The sequence below is a fragment of the Lissotriton vulgaris genome, chromosome 2_2, assembly GCF_964263255.1.
Source record: "Lissotriton vulgaris chromosome 2_2, aLisVul1.2, whole genome shotgun sequence".
In the NCBI taxonomy this organism is placed as follows: domain Eukaryota; kingdom Metazoa; phylum Chordata; class Amphibia; order Caudata; family Salamandridae; genus Lissotriton; species Lissotriton vulgaris.
The window spans coordinates 67,068,502-67,096,233 of record NC_141688.1 but is presented as its reverse complement, the minus strand read 5'-3'; positions in this window follow the sequence as shown (position 1 = coordinate 67,096,233).

Below are 27,732 nucleotides of genomic sequence, written 5' to 3'. Positions count from 1 at the left end.
TGTGGACCTGGATTGAGATGCATTGGTAGAACTGTAATAGTAGGGGTGGTGCAGCCCTGGATTGAGGTGCATTGGTAGAACTGTAGTAGTAGCGGGTGGTGTGGACCAGGATTGAGGTGCATTGGTAGAACTGTAATAGCAGGGGACCAGTATTGAGGTGAATTGGTAGAACTGTAATTGTAGGTGGTGTTGCAGACCAAGATTGAGGTGCATTGGTAGAACTGTAACAGCAGGGGGTGGTGCAGACCTGGATTTTAGTGCATTGGTAGAACTGTAATAGTAGGGGTAGTGCGGACCAGGATTGAGGTGCATTGGTAGAACTGTAATAGCCGGGGCGTACTGGACCAGGAATGAGGTTCATTGTCAGAACTGTAATAGAAGGCGGTGGTACGGACCAGTATTGAGGCGTATTGGTAGACCTGTAATAGCTGGGGCAGTGTGGACCAGGATTGAGGTACATTTGTAGAACTGAAATAGCAAGGGTGGTGCGCAGCAGGATTGAGGTGCATTGGTAGAACTGTAATAGCAGGGGCGGTGCAGACCAGGATTGATGTGTATTGGTAGAACTGTAATAGCAGGGTTTGATTGGACCAGGAATGAGGTTCATTGGCTGAACTGTAATAGTAGCTGGGGCAGTAAATGTAAATGTAAATGTATTGCGATTTATATAGCGCACGTATCACCCGAAGGCATCAAGGCGCTTGCTTTGGGAACCCATCCTGGTATTCCCCTGTGAGATAACCCCAGCAGGGTATCCACAAGGTGAAAGCCAGGCATCCCGCCGCGAGGGGCCGTAGTGGAGATTAGGCAAGCTATTGCCCAGAGTCGCAGAGTGTGAACCCGTGAGTCAAGTAGGCACCGGAACAAGAATTATCGAGTCCGTGGAATTTTTGAGCCCAAGACCCGCCGAGGCGGGGAATTGAACCCTGTTCCAGGACCGATCTCAGCTTCCGGGTCTGCCGCCTCTAACCCCTGAGCCACACTTCTCCACTGTGGCAGTGTGAACTAGGATTGAGATGCATTTGTAGAACTGTAATAGTAGGTGGTGTTGCAGACCAAGATTGAGGTGCATTGGTAGAACTGTAATAGCAGGTGGCGGTGCAGACCCGGATTGAGGTGCATTGGTAGAATTGTGATTGCAGGGGGCTGTGCAGCCCTGGATTGAAGTGCACTGGTAGAACTATAATAGCTGGGGGTGGTGCTGGCTAGGATTGAGGTGCATTGGTAGAACTGTAATAGCAGGGGGAAGTACTGCCCAGGATTGAGGTGCATTGGTAAAACTGTAGGAGCAGGGGGCGGTGCGCACCATGATTGAGGTGCATTGGTAGAACTGTAATAGCAGGGGCGGTGCGGACCAGGATTGATGTGCATTGGTAGAACTGTAATAGCAGGGTTGGACTGGACCAGGAATGAGGTTCATTGGCAGAATAGTAGCTTGGGCAGTGAGAACCAGGATTGAGGTGCATTTGTAGAACTGTAATAGAAAGGGCTAAGCGGACCAGGATTGAGGAGCATTGGTAGAATTGAAATAGTAGGGGCGGTGCAGACCTGGATTGAAGTGCATTGGTAAAACTGCAGTAGCAGGGGGCGGTGCGAACCAGGATTGAGGTGCATTGGTAGAACTGTAATAGCAGGGGCTGTGCAGACCAGGATTGATGTGCATTGGTAGAACTGTAATAGCAGGGTCGGACTGGACCAGGAATGAGGTTCATTGGCAGAACTGTAATAGAAGCTGGGGCAGTGAGAACCAGGATTGAGGTGCATTTGTAGAACTGTAATAGCAACGGTTGAGCGGACCAGGATTGAAGTGCATTGGTAGAACTGTAAAAGTAGGGGGTGGTGTGGACCAGGATTGAGGTGCATTGGTAGAACTGTAATAGTGGGGTGGTGCGGACCATGATTGAGGTGCATTGGTAGAACTGCAATAGCAGGGGGTGGTTTGTACCAGGAATGAGGTGCATTGGTAGAACTGTAATAGCAGGGGCGGTGTGGACAAGGATTGAGGTGCATTGGTAGAAATGCAATAGCAGGGGCTATGCGGACAGGATTTAGATGGTTTCTTATGACTGTAATACAGGGGGCGGTGCATACCAGGATTGAGGTGCATTGGTAGAACTGTAATAGCAGGGGACAAGGATTGAGGTGCATTGCAGAACTGTAATAGCAGGGGGCGGTGCAGCCCTGGATTGAAGTTCATTGTTAGAATTTTAATAGCAGGGGGCGGTGCAACCCTGGATTAGGGTGCATTGGTAGAACTGTAATAGTAGGGGGTGGTGCGGACCAGGATTGAGCTGCATTGGTAGAACTGTAATAGTAGGGGGTAGTGCGGACCAGAATTGAGCTGCATTGGTAGAACTGTGATAGTAGGGCGTGGTGCAGTCCTGGATTTCAGGTGCATTGGTAGAACTGTAGTAGTAGGGGGTGGTGTAGACCAGTATTGAGGTGCATTGGTAGAACTGTAATAGCCGGGGCGGACTGGACCAGGAATAAGGTTCATTGTCAGAACTGTAATAGTAGGCGGTGGTACGGACCAGTATTGAGGTGCATTGGTAGAACTGTAATAGCTGGGGCAGTGTGGACCAGGATTGAGGTACATTTGTAGAACTGTAATTGCAAGGGCTGTGCGGACCAGCATTGAGGTGCATTGGTAGAATTGGAATAGTAGGGGGTGGTGTGGACCAGGATTGAGGTGCATTGGTAGAACTGTAATTGTAGGTGGTGTTGCAGACCAAGATTGAGGTGCATTGGTAGAACTGTAATAGCAAGGGTGCCGTGGACCAAGATTGAGGTGCATAGGTAAAACTGTAACAGCAGGGGGTGGTGCAGACCTGGATTGTAGTGCATTGGTAGAACTGTAATAGCAGGGGTGCCGTGGACCAGGATTGAGGTGCATTGGTAGAACTGTAATTGCAGGGGGCGGTGCAGCCCTGGATTGAGGTGCACTGGTATAACTGTAATAGTAGGCGGTAGTACGGACCAGTATTGAGGTGTATTGGTAGAACTGTAATAGCTGTGGCAGTGTGGACCAGGATTGAGGTACATTTGTATAACTGTAATAGCAAGGCGCGGTGCGCACCAGGATTGAGGTGCATTGGTAGAACTGTAATAGCAGGGGCGGTGCGGACCAGGATTGATGTGCATTGGTAGAACTGTAATAGCAGGGTCGGACTGGACCAGGAATGAGGTTCATTGGCTGTACTGTAATAGTAGCTGGGGCAGTGTGAACCAGGATTTGAATTTGAATTTAAAAATATTTATTCAGCGCGCTTTTACCAAGCGGTTTCATGGCGCTTCTAGGTTACGATCAGCAACAGCAGCAGGAGGGAGATTAGGCAGCAAAAGCACGGGAAAAAAGAAAGGTTTTAAGTTTTTTTCGGAACTCTATATAGGAAGGTAAAGTGCGAAGTCGCACAGGGAGAGAGTTCCAAAAGGCTGGAGCGAGGACCGCAAATTTCGCTCCACCAGCTTTTTTCTTTTTGAAACGGGGGGTTACCAGGAGTGCCATATGGGTGGAGCGGAGTTCTCTACCCGGCAAGTAAGGCTTGATGGCTGAGCATATAAACTCAGGAGCGGTGCCCATTCTAGCCTGAAAAGTGAGGCAGCCAAGTTTGAATAAGGCTCGCTCTCTTACAGGCAGCCAGTGTAATGCCTGCAATAAAGGAGTAGCACAAGGAAATTTGGGCAGGCCATGAATCAGGCGAGCAGCCTGGTTCTGCACTAGTTGCAGGCGGTGAATGGCATAGGCCGGTGCGCCATTGTAGATTATGTTACCATAATCGAGGCGCGAGAGCACCATTGCCATCACGATGACTTTTAAAGCCGAGAGGGAAAAGAAGCGGGAGATCTTCCTGATTGTCCTAAGGGAAAAGAAACAGGAGGACACCACTGAACTAACTTGGGAGTGAACAGAAAGTTGTGAATTAAGAAGAATCCCAAGGGTTTTAACTTCGGGGACCGGGAGCGGTGGGACACCAAGTGATGGGGGCCAGTAAGAGGGAGACCAGGGACTGCAACCACCTCCGGTCAAGACCAACTCTGTCTTGTCCGGGTTGAGTTTGAGGTGGTTGCAGTTCATCCAGTCCTGAATGAACAGCATAACTGTTTGAACATTCAGGGCGGATGAGGGGGAATGGGAGAGGTTGAAAATTAGCTGGAGGTCTTCGGCGTAATTAAACACCGTGACCTCGAGCTGCTGCAACATAAAAATGAGGGGGTAGATATATAAATTAAACAGAAGAGGGGAAAGTGAAGAACCCTGGGGAACTCCGCACTCTACCTTGCGGGAGGCAGCAGTGAAACCGGCGAGATGGACCGCCTGGGCCCTCTCGCTCAGGAAGGACTCGAGCCATGAGAAGGCTAAGCCCTCTATGCCCGCCGCCCTGACAGGGTAAGGAGGATGGAATGGTCCACCGTGTCAAAAGCGGCGGACAGATCTAAAAGAATGAGGGCTTGCGAGAGATTGGTGTCGATGCCTTCACGTAGCCCATCCATCACTGAGATCACCACCTTCTCCGTAGAGTGGAGGGGCTGGAAGCCCGCCTGGCAAGGGGAGAGGCAGTGATTTATCTCCACGTGAGTGCTCAGGGTACTGGTGACGTGTGTTTCTAGAGCCTTTCCCAGGTAAGGCAGGAGTGAGATGGGGCGATAATTGGAGGGGGATGAGGGATCGGCGCCAGCCTTTTTTAGGATTGGGATGACAACCGCAGACTTATGAAAACGAGGAACAACACGATTGCTGAGTGAGTCATTAAGGAGTGTGAGAGGCGGGATAGGACAGGCTAGGAAGATCTCTCTAAAAATGTGAGCGAGACCGAAGTCCAGGGGGGAACCTGACTTCACCCGTTGGAGCAGTGGGAGGAGTGTGGCCTTGGTTAAAAGGGGAAAATTGGTTAATTTGGAAATGGTGGAAGGGGGAGAGGGATTGATAAATGTGGGTGATGGGAGAGGGATGTTGGTTTTAATCTTTGCGACCTTCTCCATGAAGAACGCGTTGAGCGAGTCGCATAAAGATTGGGAGGGAGGAATCGTAGCCGTAACTCTATCGGATGAGGCAAGTTCATGCACAATGGCAAACATTTCTTTAGATTGGGACTCCGCTGTCAGAATCCTATTAGAATAGAACTCAGTTTTAGCATCAAGAATGCCTTTTTTGTAGATCCGAAGAACCGATAGGTAGGTGGCTTTTAACACTGGACAGTACGCTCTTCTCCATGCTCGCTCGGCTCTCCGTGCAGCCAATTTCTTCTCCTTAAGGTCTGAAGTGAACCATCGATTGGCTGCATGGGCTCGCTTGACCGTAATTCGTCTCAGAGGAGCGAATTCATCGCCCGCTTGAGTCAGCCAGTTGTTGATGGAGGCCAACTGAGCCGGGGCTGCAAGACCTGAAAGGTCAGGGCTGGTTTTGGCCAGAGACGAGCAGAGGGACGGCATATCGGCTTTGCCCCATTTCCTAATCCAGGTGTTCTTGGGGAGCGGGGGTTTGGCCTCGGGGGTTAGAGCAAGGGCAAATGAAATAAACAAATGGTCTGACCAGGTGCAAGGAGAAATAGTGGGGGGTGTGGTGGGAATGTTCAGAGTCTAGATCTGATCCAACATATGACCCTGTATGTGAGTGGAACTGTGAATGTGAGGTGTGAAATTAAGACTGGTCATGAGATCCGTGAACTCCTTGGATAGGGAACTTTCAGCAGGATCGTTTGGCCAGAAGTTGAGGTTCCCTAGGACTAACACTGATGAATTGTTTATCGCCAGTGTGGCCAAAAGATCCTGGAGGCTGGAGACAAAGGAAGGAGTGGAATGAGGGGGGCGGTAGATAAGAACAGAGGTCAGAGGGGTCTGATGAGAGGTCGAGCGTGTTACCAAATAATCTACATCGGGAAAGGGAGGGAAGGGGAGGGTCTGAAAATGGAGCTCAGTGCGAGCTATCAAAGCCACTCCTCCACCTCTCCTGCCCTCTGGGCGGTCCGCTCGAATAGCGGAGTATGAGGGGGGCAATGCAGCTAGAACGTTAGGCAATGAGTCTGCCTTGAACCAGGTTTCCGTTAGAAACAGGAGGTCCGGTTCATGTGTATCGATGTAATCAAACAGCTCATACTGATGGTTAACAGCCGACCTGGTATTCAAAAGCGTGGCCGTGGTGTTAAATACCGGAAAATGGGGGGTAGAGGGGGGGGGGGATATGCGGGGGAATAGCAGTCGAAGAGATCAGCTGTGATATGATCGAGGGTGGTGTGCAAGAAGGGGAAGAAAACAAACCAAGATGGGTCAGATAGTCAGCAACAGAGGGTCCAATGGCACCGGGGTTCCAGTATGAGCAAAGTTGGGATGATGAGTATGTAAATAGAGGGGTATAATGAGGAGCCCCTTGCCCCGGCCAGCCGCGGACGGGCGCAGACGGGCTCGACTCTGGCGTGACTCTGGCGTGACTCTGGCGTGACTCTGGCGTGACTCTGGCGTGACTCTGGCGTGACTCCGGCGCGCCTACGTCGCGCCCGCTGCGCTCGTCCGCTGCGCTGACACATGTGGGCCGTTTAAATGGAGGAGTAGCGTGGGGGGAGTGACGTGGGTGGGGTTTGCCGATCCTGCCCAAGCCAAGAACGATTGAGGTGCATTTAGAGAACTGTAATAGTAGGTGGTGTTGCAGAGCAAGATTGAGGTGCATTGGTAAAACTGTAATAGCAGGTGGCGGTGCAGACCCGGATTGATGTGCATTGGTAGAATTGCAGGGGGCTGTGCAGCCCTGGATTAAGGTGAATTGGTAAAACTGTAGTAGCAGGGGGTGGTGCACACCAGGATTGAGGTGCACTGGTAGAACTGTAATAGCAGGGGGTGGTGCTGGCTAGGATTGAGGTGCATTGGTAGAACTGTAATAGCAGGGGGCAGTGCTGCCCAGGATTAAGGTGCATTGGTAAAACTGTAGTAGCAGGGGGCGGTGCGCAACAGGATTGAGGTGCATTGGTAGAACTGTAATAGCAGGGGCGGTGCAGACCAGGATTGATGTGCATTGGTAGAACTGTAATAGCAGGGTTGGACTGGACCAGGAATGAGGTTCATTGGCAGAATAGTAGCTGGGGCAGTGAGAACCAGGATTGAGGTGCATTTGTAGAACTGTAATAGCAAGGGCTGAGCGGACCAGGATTGAGGTGCATTGGTAGAACTGTAAAAGTAGGGGGTGTTGTGGACCAGGATTGAGGTGCATTGGTAGAACTGTAATAGTGGGGTGGTGCGGACCAGGATTGAGGTGCATTGGTAGAACTGCAATAGCAGGGGGGGGGTTTGGACCAGGAATGAGGTGCATTGGTAGAACTGTAAAAGCGGGGGCGGTGTGGACCAGGATTGAGGTGCATTGGTAGAACTGTAATAGCAGGGGACCAGGATTGAGGTGCATTGGTAGAACTGTAATAGCAGGGGGCGGTGCAGCCCTGGATTGAGAGGCATTGGTAGAACTGTAATAGTAGGGGGTGGTGCAGACCAGGATTGAGCTGCATTGGTAGAACTGTAATAGAAGGGGGCGGTGCAGACCAGGATTGAGATGCATTGGTAGAACTGTAATAGTAGGCCGTGGCGCAGCCCTGGATTGAGGTGCATTGGTAGAACTGTAGTAGTAGGGGGTGGTGTGGACCTGGATTGAGATGCATTGGTAGAACTGTAATAGTAGGGGTGGTGCAGCCCTGAATTGAGGTGCATTGATAGAACTGTTATAGCAGGGGACCAGTATTGAGGTGCATTGGTAAAACCGTAATATCAGGGGGCGGTGCGGGCCAGGATTGAAGTGCATTGGTAGAACTGTAATAGTAGGGGGTGGTGTGGACCACGATTGAGGTGCATTGGTAGAACTGTAACAGCAGGGGGTGGTGCAGACCTGGATTGTAGTGCATTGGTAGAACTGTAATAGCAGGGGGCGGTGTGGACAAGGATTGAGGTGCATTGGTAGAACTGTAAAAGCAGGGGGCGGTGCAGCCCTGGATTAAGGTGCATTGGTAGAACTGTAATAGTAGGGGGCGGTGCGGACCAGGATTGAGCTGCATTGGTAGAACTGTAATAGTAGGGGGTGGTGCGGACCAGGATTGAGCTGCATTGCTGGAACTGTAATAGTAGGGCGTGGTGCAGTCCTGGATTGAGGTGCATTGGTAGAACTGTAGTAGTAGGGGGTGGTGTGGACCTGGATTGAGATGCATTGGTAGAACTGTAATAGTAGGGGTGGTGCAGCCCTGGATAGAGGTGCATTGGTAGAACTGTAGTAGTAGGGGGTGGTGTGGACCAGGATTGAGGTGCATTGGTAGAATTGTAGTAGCAGGGGACCAGTATTGAGGTGCATTCTTAGAACCGTAATATCAGGGGGTGGTGCGGGCCATGATTGAAGTGCATTGGTAGAGTTGTAATAGTATGGACCAGGATTGAGGTGCATTGGTAGAACTGTAATTGTAGGTGGTGTTGCAGACCAAGATTGAGGTGCATTGGTAGAACTGTAATAGCAGGGGTTGGTGCAGACCTGGATTGTAGTGCATTGGTAGAACTGTAATAGTAGGGGGCGGTGCGAACCAGGATTGAGGTGCATTGGTAGAACTGTAATTGCAGGGGGCGGTGCAGCCCTGGATTGAGGTGCACTTGTATAACTGTAATAGTAGGGGTAGTGCGGACCAGGATTGAGGTGCATTGGTAGAACTGTAACAGCAGGGGTGGTGTAGACCTGGATTGTAGTGCATTGGTAGAACTGTAATAGCAGGGGGCGGTGCAGCCCTGGATTGAGGTGCACTGGTATAACTGTAATAGTAGGGGTAGTGCGGACCAGGATTGAGGTTCATTGGTAGCACTGTAATAGCCGGGGCGGACTGGACCAGGAATGAGGTACATTTGTAGAACTGTAATAGCAAGGTCGGTGCGCACCAGGATTGAGGTGCATTGGTAGAACTGTAATAGCAGGGGCGGTGTGGACCAGGATTGATGTGCATTGGTAGAACTGTAATAACAGGGTCGGACTGGACCAGGAATGAGGTTCATTGGCTGAACTGTAATAGTAGCTGGGGCAGTGTGAACCAGGATTGAGGTGCATTTGTAGAATTGTAATAGTAGGTGGTGTTGCAGACCAAGATTGAGGTGCATTGGTAGAACTGTAATAGCAGGTGGCGGTGCAGACCCGGATTGAGGTGCATTGGTAGAATTGTATTTGCAGGGGGCTGTGCAGCCCTGGATTGAAGTGCATTGGTAGAACTGAAATAGCAGGGGGCAGTGCTGCCCATGATTAAGGGGCATTGGTAAAAACTGTAGTAGCAGGGGGCGGTGCGCACCAGGATTGAGGTGCATTGGTAGAACTGTAATAACAGGGGCGGTGCAGACCAGGATTGATGTGCATTGGTAGAACTGTAATAGCAGGGTTGGACTGGACCAGGAATGAGGTTCATTGGCAGAATAGTAGCTGGGGCAGTGAGAACCAGGATTGAGGTGCATTTGTAGAACTGTAATAGCAAGGGCTGAGCGGACCAGGATTGAGGTGCATTGGGAGTATTGAAATAGTAGGGGGGATGTGGACCAGGATTGATGTGCATTGGTAGAACTGTAAAAGTAGGGGGTGGTGTGGTCCAGGATTGAGGTGCATTGGTAGAACTTTAATAGTGGGGTGGTGCGGACCAGGATTGAGGTGCATTGGTAGAACTGCAATAGCAGGGCGTGGTTTTGACCAGGAATGAGGTGCTTTGGTAGAACTGTAATAGCAGGGGACCAGGTTTGAGGTGCATTGGTAGAACTGTAATAGCAGGGGGCGGTGCAGCCCTGGATTGAGGTGCATTGGTAGAACAATAATAATAGGGGGTGGTGCAGACCAGGATTGAGCTGCATTGGTAGAACTGTAATAGTAGGGGGCGGTGCGGACCCGGATTGAGATGCATTGATAGAACTGTAATAGTAGGGCGTGGTGCAGCCCTGGATTGAGGTGCATTGGTAGAACTGTAGTAGTAGGGGGTGGTGTGGACCTGGATATAGATGCATTAGTAGAACTGTAATAGTAGCGGTGGTGCAGCCCTGGATTGAGGTGCATTGATAGATCTGTTATAGCAGGGGACCAGTATTGAGGTGCATTGGTAGAATCGTAATATCAGGGGGCGGTGCGGGCCAGGATTGAAGTGCATTGGTAGAACTGTAATAGTAGGGGGTGGTGTGGACCAGGATTGAGGTGCATTGGTAGAACTGTATTTGTAGGTGGTGTTGCAGACCAAGATTGAGGTGCTTTGGTAGAACTGTAATAGCAAGGGTGCCGTGGACCAGGATTGAGGTGCATTGGTAGAACTGTAACAGCAGGCGGTGGTGCAGACCTGGATTGTAGTGCATTGGTAGAACTGTAATAGCAGGGGGCGGTGCGGACCAGGATTGAGGTGCATTGGTAGAACTGTAATTGCAGGGGGCGGTGCAGCCCTGGATTGAGGTGCACTGGTATAACTGTAATAGTAGGGGTAGTGCGGACCAGGATTGAGGTGCATTGGTAGAACTGTAATAGCCGGGGCGGACTGGACCAGGAATGAGGTTCATTGTCAGAACTGTAATAGTAGGTGGTGGTACGGACCAGGATTGAGGTGCATTGGTAGAACTGTAATGGCTGGGGCAGTGTGGACCAGGATTGAGGTGCATTTGTAGAACTGTAATAGCAAGGGCTGTGCGGACCAGCATTGAGGTGCATTGGTAGAATTGGAATAGTAGGGGGGGGGTGTGGACCAGGATTGAGGTGCATTGGTAGAACTGTAATTGTAGGTGGTGTTGCAGAGCATGATTGAGGTGCATTAGTAGAACTGTAATAGCAAGGGTGCTGTGAACCAGGATTGAGGTGCATTGGTAGAACTGTAATAGCAGGGGGCGGTGCGGACCAGGATTGATGTGCATTGGAAGAACTGTAATAGTTGAGGATGGTGTGGACCAGGATTGAGGTGCATTGGTAGAACTGTAATAGCGGGGTGGTCCGGACCAGGATTGAGGTGCATTTGTAGAACTGCAATAGCAGGTGGTGTTTTGGAACAGGAATGAGGTGCATTGGTAGAACTGCAATAGCAGGGGCGATGCAGACCAGGATTGAGATGCATTCGTAGAACTGTAGTAGTAGGGGGGGTGGTGGACCAGGATTGAGGTGCATTGGTAGAACTGTAATAGCAGGGAATGGTGTGGACCAGGATTGAGGTGCATTGGTAGAACTGTAATAGCAGGGAATGGTGTGGACCAGGGTTGAGGTGCATTGGTACTACTGTAATAGTAGGTTGTTGTCCAGGCCAGGATTGAGGTGCATTGGTAGAACTGTAAAAGCATAGGTTGGTGTGGATCAGGATTGAGGTGCATTGGTAGGACTGCCATAGTAGGTGGTGCTGCAGACCAACATTGAGGTGCCATGGTAAAACTGTGATAGTAGGTGATGCGGACCAGGATTGAGGTGCATTTGTATAACTGTAATAGCAGGGGGCGGTGCAGCCCAGTATTGAAGTTCATTGGTAGAACTGTAATAGCAGGGGGCGGTGCAGCCCTGAATTGACGTGCATTGGTAGAACTGTAATAGTAGGGGGTGGTGCGGGCCAGGATTGAGGTGCATTGGTAGAATCGTAATAGTAGGTAGGGGGTGGTGCGGACCAGGATTGAGGTGCATTGGTGTAACTGTAATAGCAGAAGTGGTGCAGCCCTGGATTCAGGTGCATTGGTAGAACTATGGGAGGCGCGAGATGGCGGTGTGAGTAACGTAAATACTGTAATAATCGGTAGTGCTGAGTGCCAGGATTGAGGTGCGGTCGAAGAACTGAATACGGGTTACAGGAATACTGTGTGCAAACAATATATATAACGCAATTTGAGGGGTACCTGTAGCCCAGGATTGAGGTGCATTAGCATAACTGTGTTAGGGAGACAGAAGTACTTTGAGTAATATAAAAACAATATGTAGGGATGCTGCAGGATTGACGTGTTTTGGCAGAAGTTTGTGTTAGTTACAAGTATACTGTGAGCGACAGGTACTGCAAAAGCAGGGAGTGCACAGACCAGGATTGAAGTGCTTTGGTAGAACTGTGCAAGAGTAACATACGTACTGGGGGGTGCTGAAGGCCAGGGTGGAGGTGCATTGGCAGCATTGGATAGTTGTAGGGGTGCTGCATGCCCTTCAGTATTCTGTCTAAGAGTAAACAGACGGCACTCTGCTCCTTGTTCTAAAGCTTTAACAGCAAGCAGATGCATGCAGGTCTAGGTCCAAGAAGATGTTTAATAAAGTGGAAAGAGGCTCCAGCTCACATTTCAAGGTACTTGCAGTCAGGCAGCCAATCAGTGTGTATTTTCTCAAAGTTCCAAGATTCGTCCAACCAGGTTGTGCAGTGTTCCCCTTCTCATAGTGGTTTAAAGGGAAGGTATGGCCAAGGTCTCTGCTCTAGTGAGAAACCACGTGCCTTCTCCTTATAGGCCCAAGAAACAAAGAACCAGACAGGAAGCTGCTGGGTGAAGGAATTCCTTGACGTCTGTGGGCAGATTCATCCTTTACAAAGATGTTCACAATCATCTAAAGGTATCCCCCACAACACGTACACTGCTAGTGTTCTTAGACTGCCACCACACTCGTGCCCTTACAGATAGTTTCCAGCATTTAGCGTTTTTAGTGTTTAGGGTTTTGTAGTTCTGGTTTGCTTCTACCGAATCTCAGCTAAACCACATTTGTAACCCTGAGCTGTGTTATCCTATGCACAGCAATGGCACACGTGTGACAACTGAATTCCTACTGCACTACTAATGTCACGAAATGCAAACCCTTTGCTGGTTTGACTACGTTGTTTCCAAATGGTGTTTAACTCATTTGATGACTTCTAAGGGCTTATGGCAAGATTCCTCCATTAGCAACCTGTTCTGAAATATATATTTACACTATTTACGTCGTATACAATATGCAATGCTAAATGCGTTTTGGCTTCTTCTGTATCCTTCATAAGGAAGTATTATTTATCATTATAATTGTTTTGTTGTATCTGCGGAACATCAACAAAAATAAAAAAAATAACTTTATAGTGGGTTATTAAGTTGCATCTAGAATTACAGAAGGTATGCCATTCTTGACATATCTCTCTGCAAAAATGAAGTGGATGGTGTCAGTGAGCAGTCTGTAAACTGACGTGAAGCTAGTTGGGATTCAGTTTGTTATAAAAAAAAGTGCAATAGGGACACAACCCCTCTTTAATTTCTATGATTTTGCTCATAAGAGAAAATGAGTCCCTTTTTCATTTGTATAATTGGCTTTTGTATTGTTAAGAGAGTGGCGCTCTATGCTGCACGGTTGCAGCCAGTGGAATCTGACAGATGCCGTATTCGCCAACCCAATGGGGGGCTAGGAACGAAAGTTGTGTGAATATTCATAACGAAGGATAATAAAAACTTGTGAAGCTCAACATTTGTTGAATGCTAATGATCTTCACATAAAACATGCTATATTTAAAATTGAGTATGCTTCATGGACTGCGTTCCAGAATCTTCTCCTATTTCTTACAAAACTGACCCCTTCTCTGTCAGCATCTAGTGTCACCGGATGCAAAATTAAAAAAATTCGGACAAAGACTCTACTCCTGGTAATTCGTACGATTTACCCTCATCTATCACATAATCTACCCTTCACCTGTTGCTGAATCTGACCCCTCGGATACCTTCTGATGCTCTTATACCCTTTATCTGTCAAGGAACGTATCCCCATTGTCTCATAAATGATGCTTCCTCTGTCTTATACTCAACCCTTCCTCTCTCTCAGGATGATCCTTTCTTTTTCTCAGGATTGCTCCTCTATCTGAGGACTGGCAGCCTCTCTATCATAGGATCAACCCCTCCACAGTCTCAGGATCAACTCCCCTATCTCAGAATTTACCCCTCATCGGTTTACAGAATCAACATTTGTTTTGTCTCAGAACCTACCCTCGAAGCCAAGCTGCACAAGGGATCTTTGGCAGAAGTGTTTCAATGAAGTAGTGCAATTTTACAGGTTAGTGCAACTTCAAAGGGAGCTCCTGGTTGAAAGACAAACTGAGTGATTCACAATAGCATCAGATAAATCTTCATTTTAAGCCCCATTCTTATCCCAAGGAAATCACTCTGATAAATGGAGGGCTAAAAGGGAAATCAAGTATTGTGAGGCACTACTGACAGAGTCAGTGTCTTCAGGTTTGTCGCTGCTCTGGAAGGCAGCGACAAACACCCTTAACTGGAAGGCAGTTGAGGGTGTTTGTCTCGAATTGGTGCATGAGTGGAGGATCTTGAAGTCTAATGGGACATTGAGGCAAAGATGGTTAAATAGGTAGAGTGAAGGATGTCAGCCCAGTTTAAAAACTGATTGGAGATTTGGAAGCAGATGTAATCAGCTACTAGGCTTCTCTCCTAGAATCTGTTGAAGATCCTTCACAAAATCTGCCACTAATTTGTCATTGACCCTTCCTCTGATCTATGATCGAACCCACGCCTTCTGTTGTAAGGATAATTACAGCTCATCCGCCTTGAGGTCCTACTCTTGGTCTTTCTCAGTATTTACCCCTCATCGTCCACAGAGTCAACCCATGCTCATCATTAAAAAATCCACCCCTTATCTGATTACCGAAATTTCATATGATCCTTGTCAGATCTGCCCCTCATCTCTAACACAACATGCACATCTATCACAGAGTCGCCCTCTCTTCAGTCTCAAATGCACTCGCATCTGTTCCAGAATTGCTCCCTTTAATTTGTTTATGTTTAGGTGTTTGGCACTGCTAGGACACCGGTCAAAGGAACATCTAAGCATGTCACTGGGGGCCTTTCTATTTTAGTGTGGCTATCCCAATGCCTCAGGTTCTGTAAACAGAACATTATAAAGCATGCTAAGGGTGTGTTTGAGACTTGATCAAGGAAGCCAGTCTTCACTCTGACACACAGCTTCATGGTCCACATCCCACCACATGTTTAGTCTCACAGTCTCAGTCTCCACCAAGTTTCATGAGGTACAATGTCCCTAAATACTTTTCTCAATTGTAATAAAATAAATATATAAATAAAAATGTCAAATCTACCAAATTGCTGGTTGGATTTCCACCTTCAAATGTGATCCCCCACTTCCAAGCCTAGTAACTGATTACATCTGCTTCCAAATCTCCAATCAATTTTTAAACTGGGCTGACATCCTTCACTCTACCTATTTAACCATCTTTGCCTCAGTGTCCCATTAGACTTCAAGATCCTCCACTCATGCGCCAATTCGAGACAAACACCCTTAACTGCCTTCCAGAGCAGCGACAAACCTGAAGACACTGACTGTCAGTAGTGCCTCACAATACTTGATTTCCCTTTTAGCCCTCCATTTATCAGAGTGATTTCCTTGGGATAAGAATGGGGCTTAACATGAAGATTTATCTGATGCTATTGTGAATCACTCAGTTTGTCTTCCAACCAGGAGCTCCCATTGAAGTTGCACTAACCTGTAAGATTGCACTACTTCATTGAAACACTTCTGCCAAAGATCCCTTGTGCAGCCCAATTTTGAAAATAATACTCAACTTTCTAAAGATTTTTTTCATGCTTTACCTTCAAAGAAATTACCCAGCCTCAGTATGAACTCGAAGAACCCTTTACTCTAGAAAAATAGCAACTTCCTGCACCTTTGCCAGGTTTCCACTAATACGGTCGTCATTACAAGTGGGCCAATATTTTTTTTAATGTTTGGTAACTCTTGTTGCTACATATATAGAATTTTGAGTGTTGTGCTATTTATTGCAACTGGCACATACTGGGTGTGATTAATTTCTGGTCCACGTCACCACTATAATAATCTATTTCCACCTGTGTAGCAGGTGGAAATTAAGTCCTAGTTACTAAGCTGAAGAATCCTGCTCACCTGGTAGGGCAAAAGTGTGTGTTCTCTCCAACTCCTACCTAAAACCAAGAACCTTATCACATAGCACACATGATCCATCCCTCATAACACCACTCCCACTAAAGAATATCCGCTTTGTTCACCACATTGAGCCTCCAGCTGGGCGTTTAACTTACAGGAGCCTAGACCCTCATTACTAGTTGCCCGGTAAAAGTCATTATATATGTGGTAACTCCTTTGACCGCACATATAGGAATTATGAGTTTTTAGTTTAAAACCTCATGCCCGTTATAAGTTTTAGAAGGTCAAACCTGTTGATGTCGATCGAGGGGACAAATGGCCAATAAATAGTGGGACATGCAGGTTTTGTTTGTTATTCTCCAATTTAGAGTAAAAACTCGTAATGCGCATTGATTATCGCAGTTAGTAAATTTTGAACACACCTGTGTCAGTTTTTATCCCCCCCAAATCCAGGACACTCGAAGTAAGGGCTTGACTATTACGTTGTTACACTTTACGACCACTCTGCACTGTATCTATGTATGCACTGTTTAAATATAGCAAGCCTAGGCAAAAGTCATTAGATCACTGTACCGGATCAAAGATATGGATGCAGTTAATAAATGATAGATAAGTAGCTAGATTTAGGGGCCAGAATGTATCATTAAGCTTTGTGATGTAGTGTTCTAAAAAGACGTGCGTATTAAACTCTCATAAACTGGAGCAGGGTCGATGGGATTTGATGGATAAGGGAATGTTGTCTCAGATCCTGGGTGCATAGATGGGAAAGGCCTTGTTCCTTTTTTTTCTTTTTTACACTTCGTAGCCTCTGGTCTGATGGATTTCTTGGCTGCCGGTTTGCCGAGAGTCACCAGAGACTTTGCACAACAAGAATTTGGTGACTTCCAAATTCTTCATTCAGGGCATTATAGTTTCTTATTTATAGCACATACTGAGCATAAAAAATCAGGTTAAGGAAGTCTCATCTCTCCCTCTCTAGCAAACCTATCTGTAAAAAATAACAAAAAATTCAACAGTTGCCATCCTTTTCCTATGTATCCTTCACAAACTGCCTGGATGCTGCTAAAATTAGGTTTCTTCTAGTGATTCAACATCGTGTCTGGTCATTGTCGGGCCAGGAGAACTTGTCCAGCAGTTACCCACCAATTCTTCTGCGAGAAATGTGACCTCAACCTAAACTCTTTACAGAAGATCTCACAGGTATGTTTTGGGGACCATGTGATTTAGTTTGTGCGTCCTCATGAAAATTGTTTCAACGCCATCGCTGCCCGAAGTCTCTCAGCCGTCTCTCAAGCCAAAATGGAATGAGTTGTCATAGTCCATAGTTCAGCTATAAGTTGGAAGTTAAGGGTGAGGTTTGGGGGCTCATATAACGATTGTAAATGGTGCGACTGGTGAAGGCACTTCTGCTTGCACAGGTTGATATACATAGAAGTTACTTTCTCCTCCACCGTTGCTCCAGTAAGCAGTAGCTAGCAAGTATAGTCTTGGAGCCTGTTGATGGATTTTGAAATACAGAGCAATGATTCCATTCTGCACCATACGATCCATTGTTCACACACACACACACCATCTCTCCTGGGATAAGGCAATGCGCAGGAAGGACTGGGTAAGCGTTAAGTTGTCTGCTCCAGTCCTGCTATTTTGTCATTTTCTTGTGTCCACACAACTATATTTCAACTGGTGCTCTATTTTGGTTCTGGCTCTTTTCCTGCCAGTAGCTTCTGAAACAGATAATGGTGGAGGAGGTCACATGTCCCACAAGAATGGAATTCCTACTGCTCCCAAGATGTCATCCTGATACGTCACCAAGTTATTACAGGCAGCATATAATTTCATTATCAGCGTGGAGAGAGAACTATGCTCTATGAAGCTCTAATCAGATGGATCTTCGAGAACAGTTCAACTAACCAAACTTCTATTAAAATTGCTCGTAGTGACTTTCCACTCTAAATTAATTGCAGAGGCACACTACAAGCACGCTCTGATTCTTTTTGAGTACAGCAAAACATGGAGACCTATTACACATCTTATAGATTTAAAAGCGATCATGTCAAATTTCTAGATGTTCTGTAGAAGAAAAATGTAATAACAAGATCAGAACAAGGTGATGACAGGGTCTGTTTATGATTAGCTGGAATCTCTGTTCTCTTAGAATGTATTTGTTTTTTTCTAGCCTGTCTCACAATCCATAAATAGTCTCTCTATAAATCTGCCCCAGACTTTCTCAGATTACATCCATTACCTCATTAATTCTCCAATGTTTCTTAAAATCTGTCCTACAACCTTTTCATTATTTATTTTACGTCTGTGTCTCTTAATTCATCCCTAATGTATTTCAGAATATATCCCTCTGCTATACAAATCTGCTGCAGACCTCTCTAAGAATCTACTGCTCATAGCACCTACACCTCATCTCTGATTCTGTCTCTGATCTGTCTCACACTCAGTATTTGATATGTCACACATTCCAATACATAGTTATCCATCATTTGGTGAAGGATTCCGCACAACCTGCATATTATCTACAACTAATTCCATAGGAGATCTGTATTAGCCATTCACCATAGATGAATGGCTACATTTTCTTGAAACGTACTTGTGGCAGAAGTTACCCAGTTATTGTTACAATATCATTAATTTAAGGAACTTGGATACGCTAATTGCATTTATGTATAGGGCTAAAATTTCTTATACAAGGAGTTGTATCATGGACCTCCATAGATGTAAGCACATTGGCATTGCCTTTCCTGTATTATCACAGGTCACAGGTCCTAGTAGATGTTCATAGCTATACCACTAGTCTGCTGACCTTGTCATCAAAGCTTAACTAGAAGCAGTCCAGGTGCTTTGGGACCTCTATTCCCATGACCACACACAACTTGAGACCTGGGCCATCACCAATGGTATTTTATTGATCTGGGGATCAAGGGACCCCCTATTGCCCCGGGTAATGCTTTAAAGAAATCTGGTTAGAGAAACCCTTGCCTATCTGAGCAGCATCAACCATATTACAGGTGATATAAGGGCCATGACTAGGGGAGGGTTGTTTAAGCCAAGAGTTGACAGTCTGTCACTGACACTCTTTACCTTCATGCTGTATTGCTAAGTACGTTTGTGACCGTATGTATCTACCTTAATGCTGTATTGTTCTATACTCTTTTTTTGACTTTTTTTGACCCACACGAATCCTCGCTTCCGAGTAAGCTTATTCACAGAACGTAAAGCACTGCGATACCTTCGGGTCTATGCAGCACTATATAAAACTCAAGAATAAATAAATAAACCGCAAACCAATGACACTGTAAAGCATTACTTGTATGTTATTTATTTGAGATCCCCATGTTCCCTGTTGAAATGAAGTTGGGGTGATAGCCCTGTTTGAATAATCCTAAAAATGTTAAAGAGACTAGTCACCATATGCATAGCTTGTATGGCCAGTAAAGGGAGTGGACTAGTGTATAAATAGCCCCCACCCACAAAAAGACCTTAACCCACCTAATTTCCTCACATGTACCTCATGAGCTTCTTTGTTGGACTCCGAATTCTAATAAACATTTCCTTTATGAGCATTTCTCTCTGACACTTCAGTCAAATTGCTTTTCCCTTCATGTAGGCTTGAGCAAAACCTATCAGGTGAAACTTGAGTCATCCAGACCATGGTGTGATACGGGGTTCAACACACCCTCACACCTTTTAGAAGTTCGGGAGACATTGCTACTTAAAACTGTTTCACTGTATGTCAATGTGTACATGAATTCATCCTGCAGTTCACAAGGATGCGAGGTGGGGGTGCCTTCTCTGCGGTCATGTGCTGAACTTGTCTATTTTTTTTTTTTTTTTTAATCATATTTTTTGTGCTTTAAATCACAGTTCTTTTAAGACAGCATTGTTATATATAGTTATACTTACTGTATCAAAAGTGACCCTTTTCTGTTAAAATTAGAAGCATGAAAGACTGAGTTGATCATACAGGATTGTAACGTGTGCTGCAGAATCCTACTGAGCTATCTTACCAGCTTGTTGCTGCATTGTGAATATCTCTGCTCCTTGGAGACTACAATTGGAAGGAAATATTGTAGAGCAAACATGTGAACTTGCTTCACAAGCAGTCTTATTTTCAGAAATGCATGATGTTGCTCTTTTCCCCCGGATGCTCTAATGAGGTCAACAGGATCGACCTATAATAATATTATATTCAGTACATCAGTGTAATAGTATTTGTGCCTTCACACCGTCTCCCCAACCCTATTAACTATTGTGTTTGTCTTTTACATCTACCTATACTTACCTTGAAATTTAGTGATTAGGCTGATGTATTGGATATTATTATTATGTGATATGTTTTTTCAGGCAGCAGTGTGAGCATGCAAAATAGCATGATAATTGCTGATCACTTACAATTTTGTTCTTGGATAAATTTTCAATCATGCAGAAACATATTTCGAGAGGTACACCAAAGATACTCACACGCAGTGTCTGACAGTGGCGGCCGAAACAAACACAAAGTGGTGGGCGGTTGGTGGGGGCGCGGGGGGAGGAGGATCATGGGGGCGTGGAACGAGGAGTTGGGGGGGGGGGGGACATGTGGATGTTAATAGTAAAAATAAAGATAGCCTTATCTGAAGCTGGCATACTCAAAGTTGGACTCTCAGACCCACCACCGATGGCAATATCCTCAAAGTCCGGCAGGGCTCTGGAGCGGCTCTCCCGAAGGTAATGGCGGCGATGTGGAAGCTACCCTACTGCTTGACCAGGAAGCTCCATGGCAGGCAGCAAGAGTCTCTACAACCGGGGTGGTTTACCAAAGTTTGAGCGCTCTTCTCTCTCCGATGGCTGTCAGGCATCGGGTGGCTGCACGGTCCCTCCCATTGTTCATGCAAGGGTGGTGGTTGTGACTGGAGCACTGTTCGGCATACGAATGTCGTAGGGAACCTCCCAATCCATCCGCTCCGCTCACACTGAAGTGCAGAGCATGCCGGGCATGCGCAGTCACCCATCTCGGCCAATAAAATCACTTCTCTCATGCTGTTTATCACAGTAAACAGAATAAGAGCGGCGCTCCATTGTGGAGTCTTGTCTGCTTGCCAGCTAGCCCTCCCCCCCTATAAGACGCATGTCAGGCTGGCCGCAAGCAACAAACTGACCATTCTGACATGCGCAGTTTAGATACAAAGCCTCAGCTGGTGGTTGCAATAAACCATGCCCAGTAAGAGGACAGGACACTTCAACTGGGAAGATAGGTATGTAGGGATGTAATGACTAAGCATGGGCGAATTTTGCGAATCTGGCGTTCGCGAATTTTGCGAATTTGCGAACTCGCAATCCGCAAAATCCGCGAATTCTCGCGAATTTACGGATTTTTTTTGTGTTCGCAAGGATTTCTGCCAGTTCGCAAGGATTTCTGACAATTCGCGAGGGTTTTGTAACAGTTCGCAATCGCGAACTTACATGTCGGCTCGCAACGGTCACGATTATGTTGTTTCTACGTCTGGTTCATCATGATAGGTTCCCAGCACCCTCTGTTTCACCCCTGCCACCCTCTGTTTTACCCATGCCACCCTCTGGTACATCAATGCCTTATGCCACCCTCTGGTTCATCATCACTTTAGATTATGGGGGGAAAAAGCAAGCACACCTGCCTGCTTCAACTGACATGAATTAATTTGGGGTTGATTTATTAATGTGTCACTGTTTTAAAATTCCAGTCTGGCACCTGCATCCTTATCTGTAATTTGCTTTCTGTTGCAGTGCAATTTTTTTTTCCAGGACCTTTGTGGCCTACTTGTAGCTATTCTATGAGCCTGCTGTGAGGGTCAGAGCACTACAGGGAACGGTTACTAATGATGAGTTTGAACTTTTGAACCTGCTTTCACTTTTGCAAAACTCGTTTTTCTGCAGAGCAGCATTACAGCAACTTTAATGCCCCACCAAGCTTATATGAGAAAGTTGATTTCTAATCCAAAAGTTATCCAAAGAAAATCAAAAGGCCTCAAATCTAAAAAAGTGCAGGCAAATGTCAACCTGAGGAGTTATTCTGATAAAAATAATCATTTTCAGAAGGTCTATGCTGCTTGCTAGTAGATTTCTTGTACGGAATTGCAATTTTTGTAATTTCGCGAGTGCGAGATTGTTGCTGCCCGCCGCACCTACATGTTCGCAATTGCGAACTTACAACGCAAAGAAAAAAAATCTGCTGCATGCGAATTTGCGGATTTTGCGGGAAATTCGCGAATCTCGCGGATTGCGAATTTACCGAAAATCCGCGAGCTTAACGGATTTTCCGCCCATGCTTAGTAATGACTCACAGATAGGGGGTCAACATACCTGCGCCCATATAGAGAAACCGACGCTGGTGTCTGACCTGCCTTTCAGAATCTCACGCAGTACCTGATGGATTGGTCTGACAGGTCATTGCGTGGGCCTATATTTGGGCTGTTTGTGAGCCTGTTTTATGGTCTGGTGGGCCGTTTTTAATGTTGATTTATCTAATATTGCCACAGACATTGTCTGCAGCACTCACAAATGCATGCAGTCTCTGCTACCTTGCAAAACACCTAAACAGTTTGTCTTTAAAAGTTCGAACTGCCCCGATTTGCAAAAGCGAGCCAATTTTTAGATATTTGATTCACTAATGGGCACCTCTTTTATTTTTGCAGCCGGGCCTTTTTACTGGCCCAGTCCGACCCTGGATACAAGGGCATTTGTGGTTGGAAAAGGAGTGAAACCAGAACAGCTACCACTTACCACAGTTTCTGGTATATTTCCTTTCAGGAAATGTGGAGGAATTTATTTAGGTACAAATGTGTGCGAATAAGAAATTGCAGCAATGCTCTGCTAATGATCAAACTGTTTTATGTCAGGAGTGTGTCTCTCCTTTGCACCTTTTTGGGTACTCCCACCAAGAACATTTATTGCCCAGAAGACCACTAGCAATGGTCACCCTTAAGTGCTTTCTTGGAATTGGTGGTCTAATGCCCTCGTTCTTTGAGTTTAAGCAACCAGGATCCTTGGTATAATCCATGCTCTTGATGAATACCATGGCTGCCCTATTACAGGTGCATTAGAAGATAATGCGCGTGTAGTAAGGCAGACAGGATATCGGTCAAGTTTATATTGGGAGTACCCCTCCCCAAATTCTAAATCTGTCCTCCAAGTGTCTACTGAATTTGCTGTATTTTGATTACTAGTAGAGACTGTGCCAGTGTTTCCATTGAGTTTGGTAGCAAGAAAACTCTGTTATTTGATGTCCAAAGGAGTGAACATGCACTTTATCAATAAACATGTTATATTACATATGCTATGTATGTTTCCTAGGTACCCAATTCACCCTTTGGATCAAGAGTGGATCCTTTTGCCACTAGTGAAAGCCGTGCACCACACCGTGAACTTTCACCCCTCGTGTGGGTGATAAACTTTGTATTTATTATAAATAAGCAACATGTACCTATTTAAGGGAGGGCTCTGGATTAAGGTCATAAGAATACTTTCCTATGGGATTAAGGTAATTCTCTACAAGGGTTTTATGATAGCACTTCAGTTCATCTGAAGGGATGGTAGGGGTTGGCCATATTTCAGCCCTAGTAAGCACCAATTAAGCAAAATCTGATACATTATGCTTGAGCCGGTAATTTCAGGCGGAGTCCTTGTGTAACTCATCTCTCCACTCTGAACTAGGACAGTTGAAAATCCATATAGTTACCACCTCACTTTTTGTGATAGTTGACTTTCAATTAGCATCAAACATCTTTACAAGTCCCTTCAGCAAACTAACCTCACCTGCTGGGCATACTGGCTATGGCGGATGCCCTGAGGCTTCTCCACTGTTTGTGACTTGGACGAGAGCAAGAACTTCTTCTGCCACAACCCTGCTGCGACCTCCATCACAAAGCCTTCCCATTACTCTTGAGTTGAAGAATGACAAACAGTCCGTCACCTGCCCTTTCCTCATGTCGAGAGTCCTGCAACAGAATAATTTATTTGTTCATTAACAAAATATCACATGAGGCTAGTTCTGCTACTTAGCTCAATATATTGAATGCAATGTAAATGATGGAATTGTATACTTCTAGGTAGACATGAACATTCTTACAAATGGAGTAGTTTGATGAACACTAACAATATCCCCACATTTTCACACATGAATGGGTATCACAGGGACACATAATATTTCTATCAGAGCATTAGGGTCTTCACAGACACCATCACAGCAACATATTACTATATCAGCAGTTCCAAAGACACTAACTTTGCCACTGCCTACCAAATTGACACACAAAGCACAGCACAACATAATACTTCCCTTTATAAATTATTGGTGGAAAGCAACCAAACCACATGGTTGTCTAACTTGCTAGCATTTTCTCCATTATCCATCCAAGCACAACAAAAATAATTTTGACTGAGCCCACTGTACACATCCATTCAGTTTACATTCAACAGATAAAAGTGAGACACCAACCTATGCAACCTCAATAGTGACATTCTCAAACTCGTTAGACAGAAATAAACACATATTAAGTAATAACTCCCTCAGCATATCACCATCTGCCGGGCAGCAGATATTTTACCTGGCCAAAAAAGAGTTGTAAATTCAGCCAACCAAATAATTTCCAGCAGCTCAATGAAAAAGACATCGGGCCAGATGTAATATTGTTGTGGTTGCAAAAAGCGGTCCCAATTTCAGAATATGCTGGTTCTTGCGAATAGAAATGTATTTTGTGACTCGACCTATTTACTGATACATGGGTTCGCGAAATAAGTAATCGTAGCGGTCACAGTCTGACCTACCAGATTAATATTAATTAGGTTGGTCGCAAATTGTGACTTTACTGCGATTGTTCAAAATCACAGGGATGATGGCTGGCAAAGGTCAGCAGACCACTATGTCTCTGATTGTTTTTAAATAACTTTTACTTTTGTAAAACAATCCAATATCCTTAAAAGAAATGGGGCTTTTTTTTCTTTTTTAAACTGTTCAGTGAGGTACTCCCCCTGAAATTTTTAGCCTGGTTCACAAAAGGAAAGGAGTCCAATAGAGATCCCTTCCCATTTGCAAATAGGTTACCACCCAACGTAGGAGTCAGTAACTCTTCAATGTTGTGCGACTGAACTTCTGGTCTCAAATCATTGATAAATTTGGTATCGATCGCAATTTTGAAGGGCTGACGAAGAAAAATGCACCTTCCAACTTGCAGAACGATACCCATGTGGAAACCCATTTTACGAGTCAGTAAAAGTTTAACAACTGCTAAATAGGGTTTTGAACATAACTGACGGAGCCATTCTTAACAAAGTGGTATTTTGTTTTGAAAAGGAAAAAACAATGTCCCCTCGCCATGGGAGTTATTTCTCATGGCAAGGAGGGGCAAGGCGAGGGGGGTGGTGGTGCATTTTGCAGTTTTAACTGTCCTTACTGTCAAGGTTTTCCTTGTGGTGACGGGCAATGAAAACTGACCTGTATGTCCCCCTCGTCTAAATTAGGTGGACCGACACACAACTTACAATGCATCAAGCCGTCCGAGGGGTGTAGCAGCAGCAAAGACGGAGTAGTCTCGACTGTAGTTACACCAGAGGTCCGCTTGCATTTAAATCGGAAGAGCAAATGTAAATGTCAAGGTATTTGTAGAGCGCTCTGTCACCAAGCGGTTTCCTGGCGCTATTACTCATACCGCTGAGGAACCCATCCTGGCTTTCCCTGTGAAGTGTCCACTCCTGGGCACCCCCAGGGTGAAGCCAGGCATCCTAGCACTGTTGGGGCCGGTGTGGAGGTTAAGCAAGCTATTGCCCAGAGTTGCAGCGTGGGGCCCATGATTAGAATAGGCACCGAGGCGAGAATTGTCAGGTCCGAGAAAATTGAGCCCAAGACCCGCCGAGGCGGCAATTGAACCCTGGTCCCGGGCCAGAGCTGTGCATCAGGGTCTGCCGCTCTAACCATTGAGCCACTCTCCTCCACAAGCAGACCACTGTGTTGGCGAAAAGAGTACTCTGTTGCCGTTGCGACGGAGTACCCTTTCCACTAACCTATAAATCGGTCCCATCATTTTAACATTTCTCCGAGGTGCCTCTCTGACAGTTCCATTCCTACCGAGGTCACCGTCTCCTTTATTTCTTTATGTGGGGATTTAAACCAGACACTTTTTAAAACATAAACTCGTGTGCAGACTTTATCTCCACGCCAGTTTGATTTATTCTGTTCCACTGTGAATAGGAACCTGCATACATTCCTGGCAAGAAAACCCAGAGATAGGAACGAGATTATAGCATCTCCATTATTATACAAACCCATCATAAATCCGAGGAAAAGAAGGAACTCCAACAATTGAATTAGGCATGGCTAATTTAGATGGCTGCCAAGCACAATTCCAAATTATATTGGCAGGTGGTTGATTCATATTTTAAGCAGTCATATTAAGGATGCACACTGGGTGTCGCATTTTAAGAACATTTTTAGCCTTAATGAGTTCTCCATTTGTTTGCTTAACATTATGGGGCCCATTAGGATGTAGGGTGGATCGCCACCGCCCGCATGGCATCCTAGCCCGCCGCCACCCATTTCCCCTGCCATATTAGTATGGCCGGGGGACTGCGGTGGACGGGAAGACCGTCTGCCACTTTTCTGCCCGGTCGACAAGTCGACCGGGCGGAAAAGGGTTTCATATGGTGGCGGTGTCTGCTAGACACCGCCATCTAGATCAAGATGCAGGCGGGAGGGTGCCTTTCCGTGGCGGAAGGCATGCGGATTTCGAGTTTGGGGGCCCGTTGTGGGCCCCCAGGATGTTTGGAGGGTGAGGGGGGCACACGGGAGGTACCTAAGGTACCACCATACATGTGCATGCAAACATGCATTTTTAACATTGCGGCGGGCGGTGCTAAAAGCACCACCCGCCGCAATGTTAAACATGCAAGATGCGCCCACCAGTGTGGCAGGCGCATTCTAATGTCACCAACAGGACCCCCACACATATGGCGGGCGGTCCCTTTCACCGGCAAGATGGCAGGCGGACCAAGTCCGTCCGCCTTCCTAATGATGCCCTATGTCTTTTACTCAAATAACACCATGGGCACTTAAACTATTGAAATCCTTGTAGCCATACAACAGACAGTGTTCCGATTGATCTTAAAGATAAACCTGATCTTTGGCCCACTTTTAACAAATGAATTTAATAAATGTTTTAATGAAAGACTACCACCGTCATGGCCGTCCTTGTTATTGTATCAATTTTTAAAAAGGAAATAGGCGTGAACCAAGCTCTTCCAGGCCAAGATCATTCATTGTTTCATCAGTTAAAATTCTAGGCAGGATAGTTTTCAACAGAACGTGGGAATGGGCAAACCGTAAAAATATTCTGAATATTGGTCAATATGGGTGCAGAAATCAACTTGAGACCATCAAACAGTGTTTGAACCTGAATGTATTAATTGGCAAGTATACTGTAGCTAAGCAATGCCCTATTCATCTAGCATTCATGTATCTTTTTGACCATGTAAACTGCTCAAAACAATGCACTCATCTCTTAGAAATTGGCCTGGATGCTGCACTGGTCTCCCAGCTTCGGCCTAAATATCACCTGAGGGCTCTAAAGAAGTTAGTAACATATTTTACAGATTTTATGCCAAACATGGATTTCAGCACAAATTTCTCCAAATCACAAATTATGTATTTTGTTCATGGGAGCTATACTTTACATGCTTTTAAATTAGGCAGTGCTATTCTTGGAAAAAGCCCATAAGTATTTGGGATTCAATTTTGACGCCTCTTGAGCATGGAGACTTAATATATCGCCAAGGCTCCAACAATTCACCCATTCAAGCAGCGCCTTACTAAAATTGCCCTCCAAGTTGAATGGCAATCCCATTGTTCCCTTGTTTGAAATGTACAAGGT